This window comes from Macaca nemestrina, chromosome 17 (assembly GCF_043159975.1).
Source record: "Macaca nemestrina isolate mMacNem1 chromosome 17, mMacNem.hap1, whole genome shotgun sequence".
In the NCBI taxonomy this organism is placed as follows: Eukaryota; Metazoa; Chordata; class Mammalia; order Primates; family Cercopithecidae; genus Macaca; species Macaca nemestrina.
Genome location: NC_092141.1, coordinates 46,085,557 through 46,103,815, shown reverse-complemented (window position 1 = coordinate 46,103,815; position 18,259 = coordinate 46,085,557). Strand labels below are relative to the sequence as shown.

The window sequence follows — 18,259 nt, the reverse complement described above, 5'->3', positions numbered from 1 at the left end:
AGAGAGGACTTTCAATGCAATCAGACCCAACCCGCAACGCCCCCTTCCCACGTGGTCTTCTCTCTCTTCCGAGCCCAGAATCGGATTGGACAGGGGTCTGGAAGGAATCACACCACGCTGGAGCTGGGCAGGAGGGGTGGGGGGCGAGCTCCAGGCAGAAACCCCAGCCCCTTTCTAGAGGGGCCCTGAATTGTACGCCTCCCAGTTCCGGGATCTGAGCTCCCACCTCCCGAGACCCCAGACCTCTCCATGTCTCTAGGGAGGGGACCTCAAGGCCTCAGAGCCGCGGGAAGGGTTAGGCTGCCCGGCACCGGGTCTGGATGGTGTGGAGCCCAGGCCGCGTGCGGGCGGGCGGAGGATGGGAGGCGGCCCCATGCTTAACGCCGCCCCTCCCTTGGCCCCAGCTTCTCCAGGCCCCCGGTCACAGGTTCTGGGCCGGCCCTCACCTCACCTCAGGGTGGCAACGTGTGCGGTCGGGCGGTTCCGGAGCCCCTGCGTGGAGACACTGCTGGGCGGGAGGAGAAGTCGGCGGCTCAGGCGATGGCTGACAGGCGCGCAGCACCAGGCCGGCCCCGCACACGGAGAAGGGGCGGGGCTTCAGGGGACCTGACCCGCCCCCGCCCCGCCCCTGCCTCCCACCTCAGCCGGCGAGCCCCAGGAGGTGACTACGTCCGGGGTTACTCCAGGCCGTTCACCTCTGACCCCGCTCCGGGCTGCGGCGCGGCCAGGGCCGCCGGGGGGCGAGGCGCGGGCCCCAGGGCTCAGCAGCAGCCAATGGGAGGGCGGCGCGGGGCGGGGCGATGTGAGGCGATGCCGATGGTCCGAGCGCTGATCTGCCATTCGGGGCTGAGCGGCTAGAGGGCGGGCGGGCAGCGGGCGGGCCCTGGGCAGTCGTGGCGCCCGTGGCCCGGCCTTCGCGGCCCCTTCTGCCACAGCCGGGTGCGGGGCCAGCCCCTCGGCTCCTCCTCCTGGCGGAGAGGGGAGTAGGGGAAGCGGTCCAGCATGCGCCTCGCACCAGGGACAGAGGCGTCCCAAGTGAGGGACCGGGACTAGCCGGCCTGTAGCGGGGGGAAAGGGAACCCAGCATTAAGGCGGGCTGAGTGGGGCAGGCGGCGTTCGGGCCCGTTTAATTGTCTGTTGAATCCTAACACATTAACAAGAGGTGGGCAATCGCGTCCACCACCTGTTCTCATCACGCTAGCTGGTTTGCAAGCCTGGGCGGGCTAAGTAACCCCATGCTGGAAGTCCATAACCAGCCCCCCGTTTCGCTCCTCAGCCCCAAGACAGCCGACTCGAAAGGTGTTACACATGCTGGATCCTGGCGTGTTGAGGAGAAGCTTCAGTAAACGAAGCTCGGTAAGAAGGGGAGTGTACCAAAGAACCACCGTCTTCTGCCTGCCCTGAGCAAAGTAGTTGCCAAAGCGTTCCAGACTTTTCGGATTGGAGAATGCTTTCCGTCCTCCACTGTGGGCACGCCGGGCCTTTGAGAGGAAGCCAATCCGTGTCTGTAGTTTCGCCAGTTACTTCATAGCAAGATTTTCATGGTAGCTGTGTGTTGAAAATTAATAATAACTGGAAGGGGTCCCAACACAATACAAACATTGCTTAGGGAAGAAACTTGGGGAAAATTGCGCTTGAGAAGAACAGGGTGAACTCAACCCATCCAAGGAAGAATTTAATGAAGCATGCACAGCACCTTCTTAATGCTTACAAACTTGTGAGGAAGGCCAGAAGCGCAGAGGATGACAGTTAAGTGAGAACAAGCTCTATGCCAGAGGGTAAAACGTGAATAGGATAGAAATACATGCCCCAGGTAAGAAGTTATTGGCGGAAGCTGAGGCAGGAAGAGGAAAAGATTGGTCCAACAGGGAACAATATTCATCCAGGAGCCCTCATAATCCCACTAGGTGGAGCTTCCCCAAGAATTTATCAACCCATTTTTAAAATAATAGGGTCAAGCACGGTGGTATGTACCTGGACTATAGTCCCACCTCCTCAGAAGGCTGAGGTGGGTGGATGGCTTGAGGCAAGGAGTTCAAGGCTATATGTAGTGTGCTGTGCCTGCGCCTGTGAATAGCCACTGCACCCCAGCACTGGCAACGTAAAAAGACCCCATCTCTAAATAAATCAATTAATTAAATGACAGGGATTGGAAGCAGAGAACATAGGAAAGAAGATGTGGACTTTACAGAACAGTGATTCATATTTCACAATAATTGTATCACTGAGATATCTATCAGTTGGACAAAGGTAGGGGGGAAAAAGATAATTGAGCAAGACTTCCTGGCTTAGTAAGATGTTTGATTTGACTGACCGAAAAACATGGCCTGGGAAGAGGGAAGCCTCGCCTTTCCATAACAGCAGTCTCTGAAGCTGACATGAAGGGAGTGACTTTGGAAAGAACTAAAAACAATGAGGTTGTGTCTTATTGTTGTTTTACCTTTCCTAGATCATATTAAATAATAGGAATTCTTTCCTCAGGATTCTTTTTTATTTTTTATTTTTGAGATGGAGTCTCGCTCTGTTTCCCAGGTTGGAGTGCAGTGGTGCAATCTCAGCTCACTGCAACCTCCGCCTCCCAGGTTCAAGTGATTCTCCTGCCTCAGCCTCCGGAACAGCTGGGACTCCAGGCACACACCACCAAGTCCAGCTAATTTTTGTATTTTTAGTAGAGACGGGGTTTCACCTTGTTGGCCAGGATGGTCTCCATCTCTTGACCTCGTGATCCGCCTGCCTTGGCCTCCCAAAGTGCTGGGATTACAGGCGTGAGCCACCATGCCAAGTCTCCCTAAAGACGGAGTCTTGCTCTGTCGCCGCCTCTGGAGTACAGTGGCCGGATCTCAGCTCACTGCAAGCTCCGCCTCCCGGGTTTACGCCATTCTCCTGCCTCCGCCTCCCAAGTAGCTGGGACTACAGGCGCCCGTCACCTCGCCCGGCTAGTTTTTTGTATTTTTTTAGTAGAGACGGGGTTTCACCGTGTTAGCCAGGATGGTCTCGATCTCCTGACCTCGTGATCCGCCCGTCTCGGCCTCCCAAAGTGCTGGGATTACAGGCTTGAGCCACCGCGCCCGGCCTCTCCCTAGGATTCTTAATGGTGTTGCTGTTTACCAGCTTTAGAAGCTCTACAAAACCAGGGATTTACCCTCAAAAACTGTCCTTACGTGAAATTTCAGCCAGCCCTTGCATGTCCTGCTTTTGACCTCACTGATTATTTTAAATAATTGAGCTTTCTATTTTAAAATAATTGAGCTTTCTAAAGAACTAGCCAAAGAAAGGCCTAATAAAAGCTACAGTGAAAAAAAAAAAATTAAGGAAGGATGAGTTATGATACCAAGGTCACTTACAGAGGATCTAATAATCTAATTGTTATCACCAAATGCTAAGACAGCTGGGCAGAGAATGAGCAGAGAGCTGTGTCTTTAAGACAGTACAACTGGAATTTCAGCAACCCCTGAGTGTTATGGTGTTTGGTGCATGCCACAACCTGCCCATCCCTACTGTAGGTTCTTTAGAGCTGCTCCATGAGTTCTTGCTACACAAGCTATTATGTCTGTAAGAGGTGGGGGAGGAGAACCAAAGGGTGGAGAGAACTTACCATATGAGACTAACAAATGGAAGAGAAGGATGAGTGGTACGTTTCTAGAAGCTGACACTAGAGGTCTGTTATGGGCTGAACTGTATCCCAAAATTCATATGTTGAAGTCCTAACCCCTAGTACCTCAGAATGTGAGTATATTTGGAGACAAAGTCTTTATAGAAGTAATTAAATTAAAATGAGGTCATATGGGTGGGCCCTAATCCAGTATGACTGGCGTCCTTATAAGACAAGGTGACGAGGAAACAGACACACACACAGAGGGAAGATCCTATGAAGACATAGGGCGTCCATGGCCATCTTCAAGCCAAGGAGAAAATGCCAGAAAAAAACTAACTGCTGACACCTTAATCTTGGACTTCTAGCCTTCAGAACTGTGAGGAAATGCATTTCTGTTGTTTAAGCCACCAGTCTGTGGTACTTTGTTATAGCAACCCTAGAAAACGAATACAAAATCCCAAATATATGACTTCCAAGGTTTTCAAGGTGATGTAAAGGTATTAGGGATTCATCCTGAGCAGCCCAGCTACCTTCCAACCTTAAAATTGCTTTCTTATCTTCCTGTGGGTAAAGTCAGGAAAGTATGAGAGGTCCCTGTCTTCGAGGTGAGTATAGTCTATTTAAGAAGACAAAACTAACACATTAAAACAGAGTGTCTGTGTCACACTCTTTAGAAGATAGCCATATGAATTTGTAATAGCCATAGATGAGAAAAGATAAATTCTCAAAAATTGATAAACCCAGATATATATAAATATTATATGTGCCACTGTCCAGGCAGCTTCATTTGGCATTTTTAGGTCAAATATTTAGATTAGGGCATCGTTTCTCAAAGTATGTCCCACTGATCACCTTAAGAAACAAACACTAGGGTGCTTGTTAAAAATGCAGATTCCCAGCCCTTTTTTTTTTTTTTTTTTTTTTGTGCAACAGCACAATCATGACTCACTGCAGCCTCAACTCCTGGGCTCAAGTGATCCTGCCACCTCAGCCTCTCAAGTAGCTGGGACTACAGGGAGATGTCACCACACCTGGTTGACTTTTTCTCTTTTTCTTTTTTTTTTTTTTTTTTTTCCCCGAAACGGAGTCTCACTCTGTCACCCAGGCTGGAGTGCAGTGGCACAATCTCGGATCACTGCAACTTCCACCTCCTGGGTTCAAGCAATTCTTCTGCCTCAGCCTCCCAACCCAAGTAGCTGGGATTACTGGTGCAGGCCACCATGCCCAGCTAATTTTTGTATTTTTAGTAGAGACGAGGCTTCACCATGTTGGTCAGACTGATCATGAACTCCTGACCTTGTGATCCACCCTGGTCTCCCAAAGTGTTGGGATTACAGGCATGAGCCACTGGACCCGGCCGACTTTTTCTTTTTTTAAAGCATCCCTAATAATTAATCACCCTGAAGTTTGAGAACAGTCATTTAAGATTTATCATTATTGTTCCCCTCTTTGCTGCCAGAGTTGCTGTTGAACAACAAGGCCTTCAATACCTGTCACTCTTAGGACAAGAAAGTCTCTCAAGTCAGACTTGAGTTGAATCAAGGGAGGAAAGAAAGTGCCTTAATAGAAAATAGAACCATGGGTTGGGCACAGCGGCTCACGCCTATAATCCCAGCACTTTGGGAGCGCAAGGCGGGTGGATCACCTGAGGTCAGGAGTTCTAGACCAGCCTGGCCAACATAGTGAAACCCTGTCTCTACTAAAAATACAAAATTTGCGGCAGGGCACGGTGGCTCATGCCTGTAAATCCAGCACTTTGGGAGGCTGAGGTGGGTGGATCACCTGAGGTCAGGAATTCAAGACTAGCCTGGCCAATATGGCGAAACCCCGTCTGTACTAAAAATACAAAAAATTAGCGGGATGTGGTGGCAGGTGCCTATAATCCCAGCTACTTGGAAGGCTGAGGCAGGAGAATTGTTTGAACCCAGGAGGCAGAGGTTTCAGTGAGCTGAGCTCATGTCACTGCATTCCAGCCTGGGTGACAGAGAGAGACTCTGTCAAAAATAAAAAAAATTAAAAATAAAAATATTGCTGGGTATGGTGGTATGTGCCTGTAGTCCCAGCTACTTGGGAGACTGAGACAGGAGAATCACTTGAACCCAGGAGACAGAGGTTGCAGTGAGCCGAGATTGCGCCACTGTACTCCAGCCTGGGCAACAAAGCAAGACTCCATCTCAAAAAAAAGAAAAGAAAAGAGGCCAGGCATGGTGGCTCACGACTGTAATCCTAGCACTTTGGGAGGCTGAGACGGGTGGATCACCTGAGGTCAGGAGTTCGAGACCAGGCTGGCCAATATGGCAAAAACCCGTGTCTACTAAAAATACAAAAATCAGCCTGGCATGGTGGTGGGCATCTATAATCCCAGCTACTTAGGAGGCTGAGGCAGGAGAATCGCTTGAACCCAAGAGGCAGAGGTTGCTGTGAGCTAACAGCACCACTGCACTCCAGCCTGGGAGACAGAGAGAGACTCCGTTTCAAAAAAAAAAAGAAAGAAAGAAAGAAAAGAAAAGAAAAGAAAAGAAAAGAAAATAGAACCATGAAGAGCCCCCTGTCCTGGGGCTATCTCACCATGAATCCAAATTCTATAGATAACAAGATCAGTGATCAGTCTTCAGGACAGAGGATAATGGAATTATTGGGTTATTAATTCCTACTGACCACCAATAGTTATATTTTAATCTGGCTTCTGGCAATTGCCGTGCTTATTCTTATCCTTATACCTTTGTTTATGGTGGCAGACTTATCCAACTTTTCTCCTGTTTTTCTGAATCTTTCTAGTCCTTAGAAGTCCCATTTTCTCCAAGATTTATCTTACTTCTCCAGCTTTCACTGATCTCTCTCTCCTCTGAATTCTTGTGGCAATATGGTCATATCACACAGTTCAGAATTTTTTTTTTTTTTTTTTTTTGAGACGGAGTCTTGCTCTGTCACACAGGCTGGAGTGCATTGGCGCGATATCGGCTCACTGCAAGCTCCACCTCCCGGGTTCATGCCATTCTCCAGCCTCAGCCTCCTGAGTAGCTGGGACTACAGGTGCCCGCCACCATGCCCGGCTAATTTTTTGTATTTTTAGTAGAGATGGGGTTTCATCGTGTTAGCCAGGATGGTCTCGATCTCCTGACCTCGTGATCCACCCGTCTCGGTCTCCCAAAGTGCTGGGATTACAGGCTTGAGCCACCGCGCCTGGCCAGAATTTTTTTTTTTTTTTTTTTTTTTTTTTTTTTTTAGACAGAGTCTCGCTCTGTCTTCCAGGCTGGAGTTCAGTGGCACATTGTCTGCTCACTGCAACCTCCACCTCTTGGGTTCAAGTGATTCTCCTGCCTCAGCCTCCCGAGTAGCTGGAATTACAGGTATGCGCCACCATGCCCAGCCAATTTTTGTATTTCTGGTAGACAAAGTCTCACTATGTTGGCCAGGCTGGTCTCAAACGCCTGACCTCAAATGATCCTCCCACTTCTGCCTCCCAAAATGCTGGGATTACAGGTGGGAGCCACTGTGCCTGGCCCACAGTTCAGAATTTAATTAGGATATAATTTTTTGTCTGCATACTGGTTTTAGCTCTCCAGTTAAATCCTGAAGGCAGAGACCATCTCGTATAGTTTGCTACTCCCTTTTATAGCTCTTTGAGTAGGACTAGGTATTTCTATTAGTAAGCACTTCATTGACTGAAATAAAGATTAGCTTTGTACCTGAGAGGCCACTCTGCTCCTGGTGCTTGCTTATCCGTCTTCACGTTGTCTCTGAGAGGCAAAGCCTCCCTGAGAGGCAAAGCTGCTTTACAGATGGACAGAATTCATCAAGAAAGTCAGTGCCTTGCCCACAATTGTGGCTCCAGTTGTGATATAAAGGAAAAATAAGACCCAAAGTCCTTATCTGAATACTATGTCTCTTTGCTCTTGTTAATCACTCCAGTTTATCCAGAATTAAGAGCCTGAAGGAACTTCATAACATAGGGTCAGAAAATGTCCTCAGGGAGGCCACTTTGTAAGTCTGGTCCTAATGATGAAAGGTAGAATTGCACAATGAAGGACAGCGTGAATAGTAGAGACTCCCCACAATGTTTTCACATGGACACAGGGTTTTCACGTGGCATTTCTGCTCTCACTCCTTCCTTATCCAATAGCAAACACTTCCAGTCTCTATACTTCAACCAGTTACCAAATCTTAGCTTCTTCCTCCATGATGCCTCCAATATATATGTTTTTAAAAATCCCTTTCTAAGTCCTACACACCACAACTAAAATGCCTGGAGAAATTTTAAAGGGCTCTTTAAAGACAGCAAAATGGACAAGATGACTTGTTTGGGTCTTGCCCAATCATAGGATTCTGACATTTTATGTTGAACAGCTTTATAGCCTAGCCATCCCTGTCTTCACTTTCCTCTAAAGCCATGAAGATGCTCCTGGCAAGTTTATTTCCTGCCCCTGTCCCTACCTTCTCTTTAGACTTCCCTAGTGTCTCCATTATTCCTATATCAGGTTCAGGTTTTTCCTGCTACATATTTACTTCACTGTCTTCTACCTTCACTCTCTATTTTTTTTATTATATATGAAACACAATACATAATAAAATATAACATTAATACTTTTGTAGAGCCTTTATCGTCAAGAAAAATTGAGCCATCATTCAATTTCTTTTTATCCTTTTAATACCTTCTGTATTAAAATTTTCCTGTATGTCATATCTTAGGGCAGAAGATTTCACAATGTCACATCTTTTTTTATTATTATTATACTTTAAGTTCTAGGGTACATGTGCACCACGTGCAGGTTTGTTACACATGTATACATGTGCCATGTTGGTGTGCTGCACCCATTAACTCGTCATTTACATTAGGTATATCTCCTAATGCTATCCCTCCTCTCTCCCCCTACTCCATGACAGGCCCCGGTGTGTTCCCCATCCTATGTCTTTCTCATTGTTCAGTTCCCACCTATGAATGAGAACATGTGGTGTTTGGTTTACTGTCCTTGCGATAGTTTGCTCAGAATGATGGTTTCCAGGTTCATCCATGTTCCTACAAAGAACATGAACTCATCCTTTTTATGGCTGCATAGTATTCCATGGTGTATATGTGCCACATTTCCTTAATCCAGTCTATCACTGATGGACATTTGGGTTGGTTCCAAGTCTTTGCTATTGTGAAGAGTGCCACAATAAACATATGAATGTCACGTCTTTTTAAAAATCTCACCTCTGGGCCGGACGTGGTGGCTCACGTCTGTAATCCCAGCACTTTGGGAGGCCAAGGCAGTAGGATTACCTGAGGTCAGGAGTTTGAGACCAGCATGACCAACATAGAGAAACCCTGCATCTACTAAAAATACAAAAATTACCTGGGTGTGGTGACAGATGCCTGTAATCCCAGCTACTTGGGAGGCTGAGGCAGGAGAATTCATTGAATCCAGGAGGTGGAGGTTGCAGTGAGCCGAGATTGTGCCACTGCACTCCAGCCTGGGTGACAGCAAGACTCCGTCTCAAAAGAAAAAAAAAAAAATCTCACCCTGGTTAACTCCTAGACCTGCAGGTAGAAAGTTATTTTCCAACGCACGTCTTGTTTATCAGTGGACCTATTGTGCTGATGTGCCCAATTTTCTGAATGGAAAAAGAAAAAAAAAGGAAGAAAGACTAAAGACAACAAAAAAATCCATGAAAAGGAAATGTAGCTTCAATCAATGAACAAGATGGTCATAATCAGTTGAATAACATAGTTTTGGGGGTGAATAGAGGCAAGCAAAACTGAGAAGAACTGATTCTTGGTATTGGCAGTGTCAGTCTCAAGGGCGGCAGCAACTCTACCTTCTCTGTGCTCTGTATTGTAAACAGCTTGAGCTCTTTAATCAGACAGACCATGCTTTAAATCCTGACTCTGTCACTAATTAGCTCTGTGGCCTTGAGGAAGTGACCCCTTTCTGAGTCTGTTTCCTTATCTATGTTATATATATCTATCTTATATTCAGGATATAAAGCCTACCTTCTAAGGTGGTGTTTTGAATTAAATGATGTGACCAAAATGTGAAGCTTCTGGCACACAGCTTGGAAGATAGTAGGCACACAGAAAATATTACTTTCCCCTTTCTCTCCATGTTCCTGTTCTTTCATTTCCTATTAGTGCTCAATGCAGAACAGAGTGCGTATGGATCCTTACTTGATTCAGAAATTGTGATTGCCATGCGCGGTGGCTCACGCCTGTAATCCCAACACTATGAGTGGCCGAGGTGGGTGGATCACCTGAGGACAGGAGTTCAAGATGAGCCTGGCCAACATGTGAAACCCCATCTCTACTAAAAATGCAAAATTAGCCGGGTGTAGTGGCACACAACTATAGTCCCAGTTACTTGGGAGGCTGAGAAAGGAGAATCACTTGAACCCGGGAGGCAGAGGTTGCAGCGAACCGAGATTGCGCCACTGCCCTCCAGCCTAGGCAAGACAGAGTGAGACTCCGTCTCAAAAAAAAAAAAAAAAAAAAGAAATTGTGTCATTACTAAATTCACTGCCCCCTGCACTCACCCTGAGCAACAGAGTGGAGACCCTGTCTTAGCTACGAGGGAGGCTGAGGAAGGAGAATTACTTGAACCGGGGGGACGGAGGTTACAGTAAGCCGTGTTTGTACCACTGCACTCCACCTGGACGACAGAGGGAGACTCTATCTCAAAAAAAAAAAAAAAAAAAAAATTCAGTGGCTGGGCACGGTGGTTCACACCTGTAATCCCAGCACTTTGGAAGGCCGAGGTGGGTGAATCATCTGAGGTCAGGAGTTCGAGAACAGCCTGGTCAACATGGTGAAACCCTATCTCTACAAAAAATACAAAAATTAGCGCCGGGTGCGGTGGCTCACGCCTGTAATCCCAGCACTTTGGGAGGCCGAGGCGGGCGGATCTCAAGGTCAGGAGATCGAGACCACAGTGAAACCCCATCTCTACTAAAAATACAAAAAATTAGCCGGGCGCGGTGGCAGGCGCCTGTAGTCCCAGCTACTCAGGAGGCCGAGGCAGGAGAATGGCGTGAACCCGGGAGGCGGAGCTTGCAGTGAGCCGAGATCGCGCCACTGCACTCCAGCCTGGGCGACAGAGCGAGACTCCATCTCAAAAAAAAAAAAAAAAAAAAAAAATTAGCTGGGCGTGGTGGTGGGAACCTGTAATCCCACCTACTCAGGAAGTTGAGGCAGGAGAATCACTTGATCCCAGGTGGTGGTGGTTGCAGTGAGCCAGAATTGCACCATTGCACTCTAGCCTGGGTGACAAGACCAAGACTCCATCTAAAATAATAATAATAATAAAATAAAAATTCTGTTCACCAACCCATCCGCCCCAATATTTCCAGGTTAATGGAGCATGTGATCAGGGATCTTGGGATATTATGAATCCTTACCCTTACTTGGAGGGAACAAATGACTATGGCCTGAGCTTCTGAGAACCAACCAAAGGCACGTGTAAGTATGCCTGGCTCTGCCCAGGCTTATTATTGCATCATGCAGGAAAGATTATTTGGCCCCTTTGGCAAGGATGTGTAACAGTAGGAACTTACATATATTACAAGTAGTAGTGTAATGAGGACAATCCCTTAGAAAACAGTTTGGCATTAACTGGTAAAGTTGTACATACTCTGCATACCCTATAACCAGAACTTCTGGATTTATACCCTGGAGAAACTTTCAAAACTGCCCCGGAAACACTTCATTATGGCTACAAACTGGAAACAACACAAATGTCTCTCAACAGTAGAATGAATAAATAAATTGTGATACATGCATACAATGAAATATTATAAAGCAATGAGAATGAACAGATGATTGCTACGTGAAGTAATATGGATGAACTTTACCAACATAATGTTGAGCAAAAAATGTATGTTTCCTGCTACAAAAACAGGCAAAACAGGCCAGGTACCCATGGGCTTATGCCTATAATTCTAGCACTTTGAGAGGCTAAAGCAAGCGGATCACTTGAGGCCAGGAGTTCACGACCAGCTTGGGCAACATAGGGAGATCCTGTCTCACAAAAATTATAAACAATTTAGCTGGGCATGGTGATACATGCCTGTAGTCCCAGCTACTTGGGAGGCTGAGGTGGGAGGATTGCTTGAGCCCAGGAGTTGGAAGCTTCAGTGAGTCTTGATCACACAATTCCACTCCAGCCTGGGTGACATAGCAAGACCCTGTCAAAATAAAACAAACAAACAAAAAATGGGCAAAACAAGCCAGGTGCATGTCCCTGTAGTCTCAGCTATTCAGGAAGCTGAGGTGGGAGGATCACTTGAGCCTAGGAGTTCAAATCCGGCCTGGGCAACACAGAGAGAGAGAGACCCCATTTCTAGAAAAAAGAAAGGCAAAACTCATTTGTGATGGCAAGAATCTGGATAATACGTTTTGTTTTTGTTTTTGTTTTTTGGGATGGAGTCTTGCTCTGTAACTGCAGGCTGGAGGGCAGTGGCATGATCTCAGCTCACTACAACCTCCGCCTCCCAGGTTCAAGCAATTCTCCTGCCTCAGCCTCCCAAGTAGCTGGGATTACAGGTGCACACCACCACATCCAGCTAATTTTTGTATTTTTAGTAGAGACAGGGTTTCACCATGTTGGCCAGGCTAGTCTCCAACTCCTGACCTCAGGTGATCTGTCTGTCTTGGTCTCCCAAAGTGCTGGGATTACAGGCGTGAGCCACCATGCCCAGTCCCCCCCCCTTTTTTTTTTTTGAGATAGAGTCTCGCTCTGTCGCCAAGGCTGGAGTGCAGTGACCCAGTCTCGACTCCTGAGTAGCTGGGACTACAGGCATGAGCCACCATGCCCATCTAATTTGTGTGTATTTAGTGGAAACAGGGTTTCACCATGTTGGCCACGCTGATCTTGAACTCCCGACCTCAAGTGATCCACCCACCTCAGCTTCCCAAAGTGCTGGGATTACAGGTGTAAGCCACGGTGTCTGGCTGATAATATTTACTTCTGATGGTGAGTAGTGACTGGAAGAACACATAAAAGAAATTTCCAGGTCAGATGCGGTGGCTCATGCCTGTAATCCCAGCACTTTAGGAGGCTGAGGTGGGCGGATCACTTGAGGTCAGAAGTTCAAGACCAGCCTGGTCAACATGCTGAAACCCTGTCCCTATTAAAAATACCAAAATTGGCCAGGTGTGGTGGCTCACGCCTGTAATCCTAGCACTTTGGAAGGCCGAGGCAGGCGGATTGCCTGAGCTTAGTAGCTAAAGACCAGCCTGGGTAACACGGCGAAACCCTGTCTCTACTAAAAATTCCCCCCCAAAAAAATTAGCTGGTGTGTGCCTGTAGTCTCAACTACTTCGGAGGCTGAGGCAGGAGAATTGCTTGAACCCGGGAGGTGGAGGTTGCAGTGAGCCGAGATTGTGCCACTGCACTCCCGCTTGGGCAACACAGCAAGACTCCATCTCAAAAAAAAAAAAAAAAAAAAGAGTTTGATTCCATTTATATAATATTCAAAAGTAAACAAAATATTTTTAGTGATACATATATAGATAGTTCAATTTGTTTGTCTGTTTGTTTTTGAGACGGAGTTTCGCTCTTGTTGCCCAGGCTGGAGTGCAACGTTGAGATCTTGGCTCACCTCAACCTCCACCTCCCGCGTTCAAGTGATTCTCCTGCCTCAGCCTCCCGAGTAGCTGGGATTACAGGCATCTGCCACCACACCAGGCTAATTTTGTATTTTCAGTAGAAACAGGGTTTCTCCATGTTGGTCAGGCTAGTCTTGAACTCCTGACCTCAGGTGATTCACCTGACTCAGCCTCCCAGAGTGCTGGGATTACAGGCATGAGTCACTGCACCTGGCCAATAGTTCAATGATTTTACAAAACATGGAAAAACGAAGATTGGGAGGAGGAAAGAGACCAGAGGATCAGAGGCACAGACATGTAAAGAGCATCCATGATGTTGGCAATGTTCAATTTCTTAGTTTGGGTGATGGTAACATATGTTCACCTTTTCAGTATTATTATTATCATTGAAAATATACTTATGTTCTATATACTCTCCTGTATATATGGTATATTCCACAATTTAAAAACCGCCGCGCTGGGCTGGGTAGCTCACCCCTGTAATCCCAGCACTTTGGGAGGCTGAGGCGGGCGGATCACTTGAGGTCAGGAGTTTGAGACCAGCCTGGCCAACATGGTGAAAGCCCGTCTCTACTAAAAATACAAAAATTAGCCAGGCGTGGTGGCGCCTGCTTGTAATCCCAGCTACTCGGGAGGCTGAGGCAGGAGAATGGCTTGGACCTGGGAGGCAGTGGTTGCAGTGAGCCGAAATCACACCACCATACTCCAGCCTGGGCAACAGAGCGAGACTCTGTTTCAAAAAAAAAAGAAATAAATAAATAAATAAATAAAATGGTCACGCTGGTAGCTCATCCCTATAATCCCAGCACTTTGAGAAGCTGGGGTGGGAGGACTGCTTGAGCCCAGGAGTTCAAGACCAGCTTTGGCAACATAGTGAGACCCTGCCTCCATTATTAAATTTTTTTTAAATTTAAAAACAAACCAAAACAAATGAACAAAATGGCATGCAGCATTTAAAAAGAGTAGGATAGGCCAGGCGTGGTGGCTCATGCCTGTAACCCCAGCACTTTGGGAGGCCAAGGCGGGCAGATCACGAGGTCAGGAGATCGAGACCATCCTGGCTAACACGGTGAAACCCCATCTCTACTAAAAATACAAAAAATTGGCCAGGCATGGTGGCGGGCACCTGTAGTCCCAGCTACTCGGGAGGCTGAGGCAGGAGAATGGCGTTAACCCACGAGGCGGAGCTTGCAGTGAGCCAAGGCACTCCAGCCTGGGCGACAGAGCGAGACTCCGTCTCAAAAAAAAAAAAAAAAGAGTAGCATAGTGTGCAGGCACAATAATTTTAAAGCTAGAAGAGGCCTTGGAGGCCATTTTGTCCAACCACCTCATTACAGAAATCGAAATAGAGGCCAAGAGAAGACAAGTGTCTTGTTCAAATTCATTTAGTCCATTAAAGAGCCTAGGGTAGGCCTCCTGGCTTCCTGTCAAGTGCTCCTTCTGCAGACCCATCCTGATTCATCCATTTGGTCCTAGTTCCTATTCTCTTCCAACATCATATCTCTAAACTGCTTATGTTGGCCGGACGCGGTGGCTCACGCCTGTAATCCCAGCACTTTGGGAGGCTGAGGCGGGCGGATCACGAGGTCAGGAGATCGAGACCATCCTGGCTAACATGGTGAAACCCTGTCTCTACTAAAAATACAAAAAATTAGCCGAGCGTGGTGGCAGGCGCCTGTAGTCCCAGCTACTCGGGAGGCTGAGGCAGGAGAATGGCATGAACCTGGGAAGCGGAGCTTGCAGTGAGCCAAGGTTGCACCACTGCACTCCAGCCTGGGCAACAGAGTGCGGCTCCATCTCAAAAAACAAAAATAAAAACAAAATAAACTACATATGTCATAAAACTCATAACTTTTTTCCTGGCAAATTTGATGTTTTTTGTTTTTGTGTGTGTGTGGGGGGAAAGGAGATCAGAAGAGATATACTCTGCTCCACTGATATTCCAAATGCTTAGAAAGTCAGTCAAAATATCTAGCAGTAGAGAAACAGTCTATTAGGAATAATAGAAACATGGATCTACTTGTCTACTCTTGGATTTTTTTCGGGGGGGAGGTGGGGGATGGAGTCTCGCGCTGTCACCCAGGCTGGAGTGCAATGGCACAATCTCGGCTCACTGCAACCTCCGCCTCCCGGGTTCAAGAGATTCTCCTGCCTCAGCTTCCCAAGTAGCTGGGACTATAGGCATGTGCCACCATGCCAGATAATTTTTGTATTTTTAGTAGAGATGGGGTTTCACCATGTTGGCTGGTCTTGAACTCCTGACCTCGTGATCCACCTGATTCAGCCTCCCAAAGTGCTGGGATTATCAGCGTGAGCCACAGTGCCCATAATCTTCCACCTCACTGTCCCCGACAGTATGGTCTACTCCAATACGCATGCTGACCTTTTTTTTTTTTTTTTTTTAGATGGAGTCTTGCTCTGTCGCTCAGGATGGAGTGCAGTGGCGTGCTGTCAGCTCAGCACAACCTCTGCTTCCCGAGTTCAAACGATTCTCCTGCCTCAGCCTCCCAAGTAGCTGGGATTAGAGACATCCGATACCACTCCTGGCTAATTTTGTATTTTTAGTAGAAACAAGGTTTCACCATGTTAGTCAAGCTGGTCTCGAACTCCTGACCTCAAGTGATCCAACCGCCTCGGCCTCCCAACATGTTGGGATTACAGGTGTGAACTACCACACCTGGCCCAGGCTGACTTTAGAGTCTTTAAATTACAAAATAAAAGGGTAGGGTCTGAGAGGTGATCAAAGAAAACTCTTAGACTTCATCTTTGGCCAAGCACAAGGTCTCTTTTGGGAAAAGTGATCTTTTGCCACCTTGTGACACTGAATGAGAAGAGCAAGCCCTCAGATCAGTTCCTACTCCTGCTCCAAGGTGGCAGCATTGTACCGTGGCATCGAGGAAGTAATGTACAGAGTTTCAAACAGAGCAACAGGAGGGAAGGTGATAATACCTCACAGGAGCAGAGAATCATGTCATCATGTTAAGGAAATAGTAAGCAAAAATCACAAAACCCAAGGAAGGCAATGAAGCCCCTCTGCCCTAACCACCTCCTCTGCTAAGAGAAGCAGGCAGTTGGGGGCAAGAGGGTAGGGAGGACGAATAAAGACTTGCTCGGACCAATAAAGACGTGAGGCATTTATGTTCCCTCTAGTCAGTGGTCTCATTTCTCTGCTTTCTTTCTCACAGCAAAACTTTTTGAAAAAGTTATCTAGGCCGGGTGCAGTGGCTCACACCTGTAATCCCAGCACTTTGGGAGGCCAAGGTGGGCAGATTGCTGGAGCTCAGGAGTTTGAGACCAGTCTGGGCAACACAGTGAGACCCTGTCTCTACAAAAAATAACCCCATCTATAAAACAAAACAAGAACAAAGAAGCTCTAGAGTTTGATGAAGACAGAGTAGATCTTCATTCTCTCTCTCTCTTTTTTTTTTTTTTTTTTAAGACGGATTTTCACTCTTGTTGCCCAGGCTAGAGTGCAATGGCGCAATCTCAGCTCACCACAATCTCCACCTCCCAGGTTCAAGCGATCCTCCTACCTCAGTCTCCCAAGTAGCTGGGATCACAAACATGCACCACCACGCCCAGCTAATTTTTGTATTTTTAGTAGAGACAGGGTTTCTCCATGTTGGTCAGGCTGATCTCGAACTCCCAACCTCAGGTGATCCACCTACCTCAGCCTCCCAAAATGCTGAGATTACAGGCGTGAGCCACCGCACCCGGCCCTTCATTCTCTTTTATGCTCCATCTATCTATGCCATCACAAAGTCTACAGATTATTTATTTATTTATTTATTTTTGAGACGGAGTCTCGCTGTGTCACCCAGGCTGAAGTGCAGGGGCGCGATCTCGGCTCACTGCAAGCTCCGCTTCCCGGGTTTACGCCATTCTCCTGCCTCAGCCTCCGAGTAGCTGGGACTACAGGAGCCCGCCACCACGCCCGGCTAGTTTTTTGTATTTTTAGTAGAGACGGGGTTTCACCATGTTAGCCAGGATGGTCTCGATCTCCTGACCTCGTGATCCACCTGCCTCGGCCTCCCAAAGTGCTGGGATTACAGGCGTGAGCCACCGCGCCCGGCCAAGTCTACAGATTATTACTGTGGATACTAAATAATACAAATTTGGAAAAATCTTCAACAACAGTTATCTGTCTAGGAAAATTTTCCCAAGCCAAAGACAGTACCACTCACCTACTGTATTTAGCTCTTCCTCACAACCTCTCAGCCCAATGGTCATCAGAATGTTGTTCATCAATACTAACTTCACTATTCAGGAATGTGAAGATGTGCAAAACTCAACAGGTATGTCTGTGCTAATGTGAGTTTATGTATATAACTGTGGATGAATTCCAGAGATCATATGGTTCAGGGCCGGCCGGGGTGGCTCACGGCTGTAATCCCAGCACTTTGGGAGGCCAATGGGGGCAGATCACTTGAGGTCAGGAGTTCGAGACCAGTCTGGCCAACATGGTGAAACCTGTCTCTACTAAAAATATAAAAATTAGCCCGTATGGTGGCACACACGTGTAATCCCAGCTATTCAGGAGACTGAGGCAGGAGAATCACTCAAACCCAGGATACGAAGGTTGCAGTGAGCCAAGATCGTGCCATTGCACTCCAGCCTGGGCAACAGAACGAGACTCCACTTCAAAAAAAAACACAGCCAGGCGCAGTGGCTCATGCCTGTAATCCTAGCACTTTAGGAGGCTGAGGCAGGTGGATCAGGAGGTCAGGAGATTAAGACCATCCTGTCTAACACGGTGAAATCCTGTCTCTACTAAAAATACAAAAAAATTAGCCAGGCATGGTGGTAGGTGCCTATAGTCCCGGCTACTTGGGAGGCTGAGGCAGGAGAATGGCGTGAACCTGGGAGACAGAGCTTGCAGTGAGCCGAGATCGTGCCACTGCACTCCAGCCTGGGCGACTGAGCGAGACTGTCTCAAAAAAAAAAAAAAAAAGAAAGAAAAAGAAAAAAAAAAAGAGATGATATGGTTCAGGACTCTCAAATTTCTAGAGGAGAACATTTATATCCCAAGAAGTCAAGTAATTTTCTCAAGGTGATAGTTAATAACAGGGCCTGTACTAGAACTC

At 47.2% G+C, this 18,259-nt stretch overlaps 1 protein-coding gene across 6 annotated transcripts in view; it reads right to left on the bottom strand.

Moving 5' to 3' along the window:
- LOC105476887 (acetyl-CoA carboxylase alpha) overlaps positions 1-18,259 on the bottom strand; it is a 330,276-nt gene that overhangs the window by 275,395 nt on the left and 36,622 nt on the right. Inside the window, exon 1 of one of the 6 annotated variants that reach the window (XM_011733178.2) lies at positions 452-598. The exons of 4 other annotated variants lie outside the window; for them this stretch is intronic. The gene's annotated coding sequence lies outside the window, so the exon portion shown is untranslated. Of the gene's footprint in view, positions 1-451; positions 599-18,259 lie in introns of those variants that run through there. One more of the 6 variants, XM_011733186.3, reaches the window with a different exon arrangement.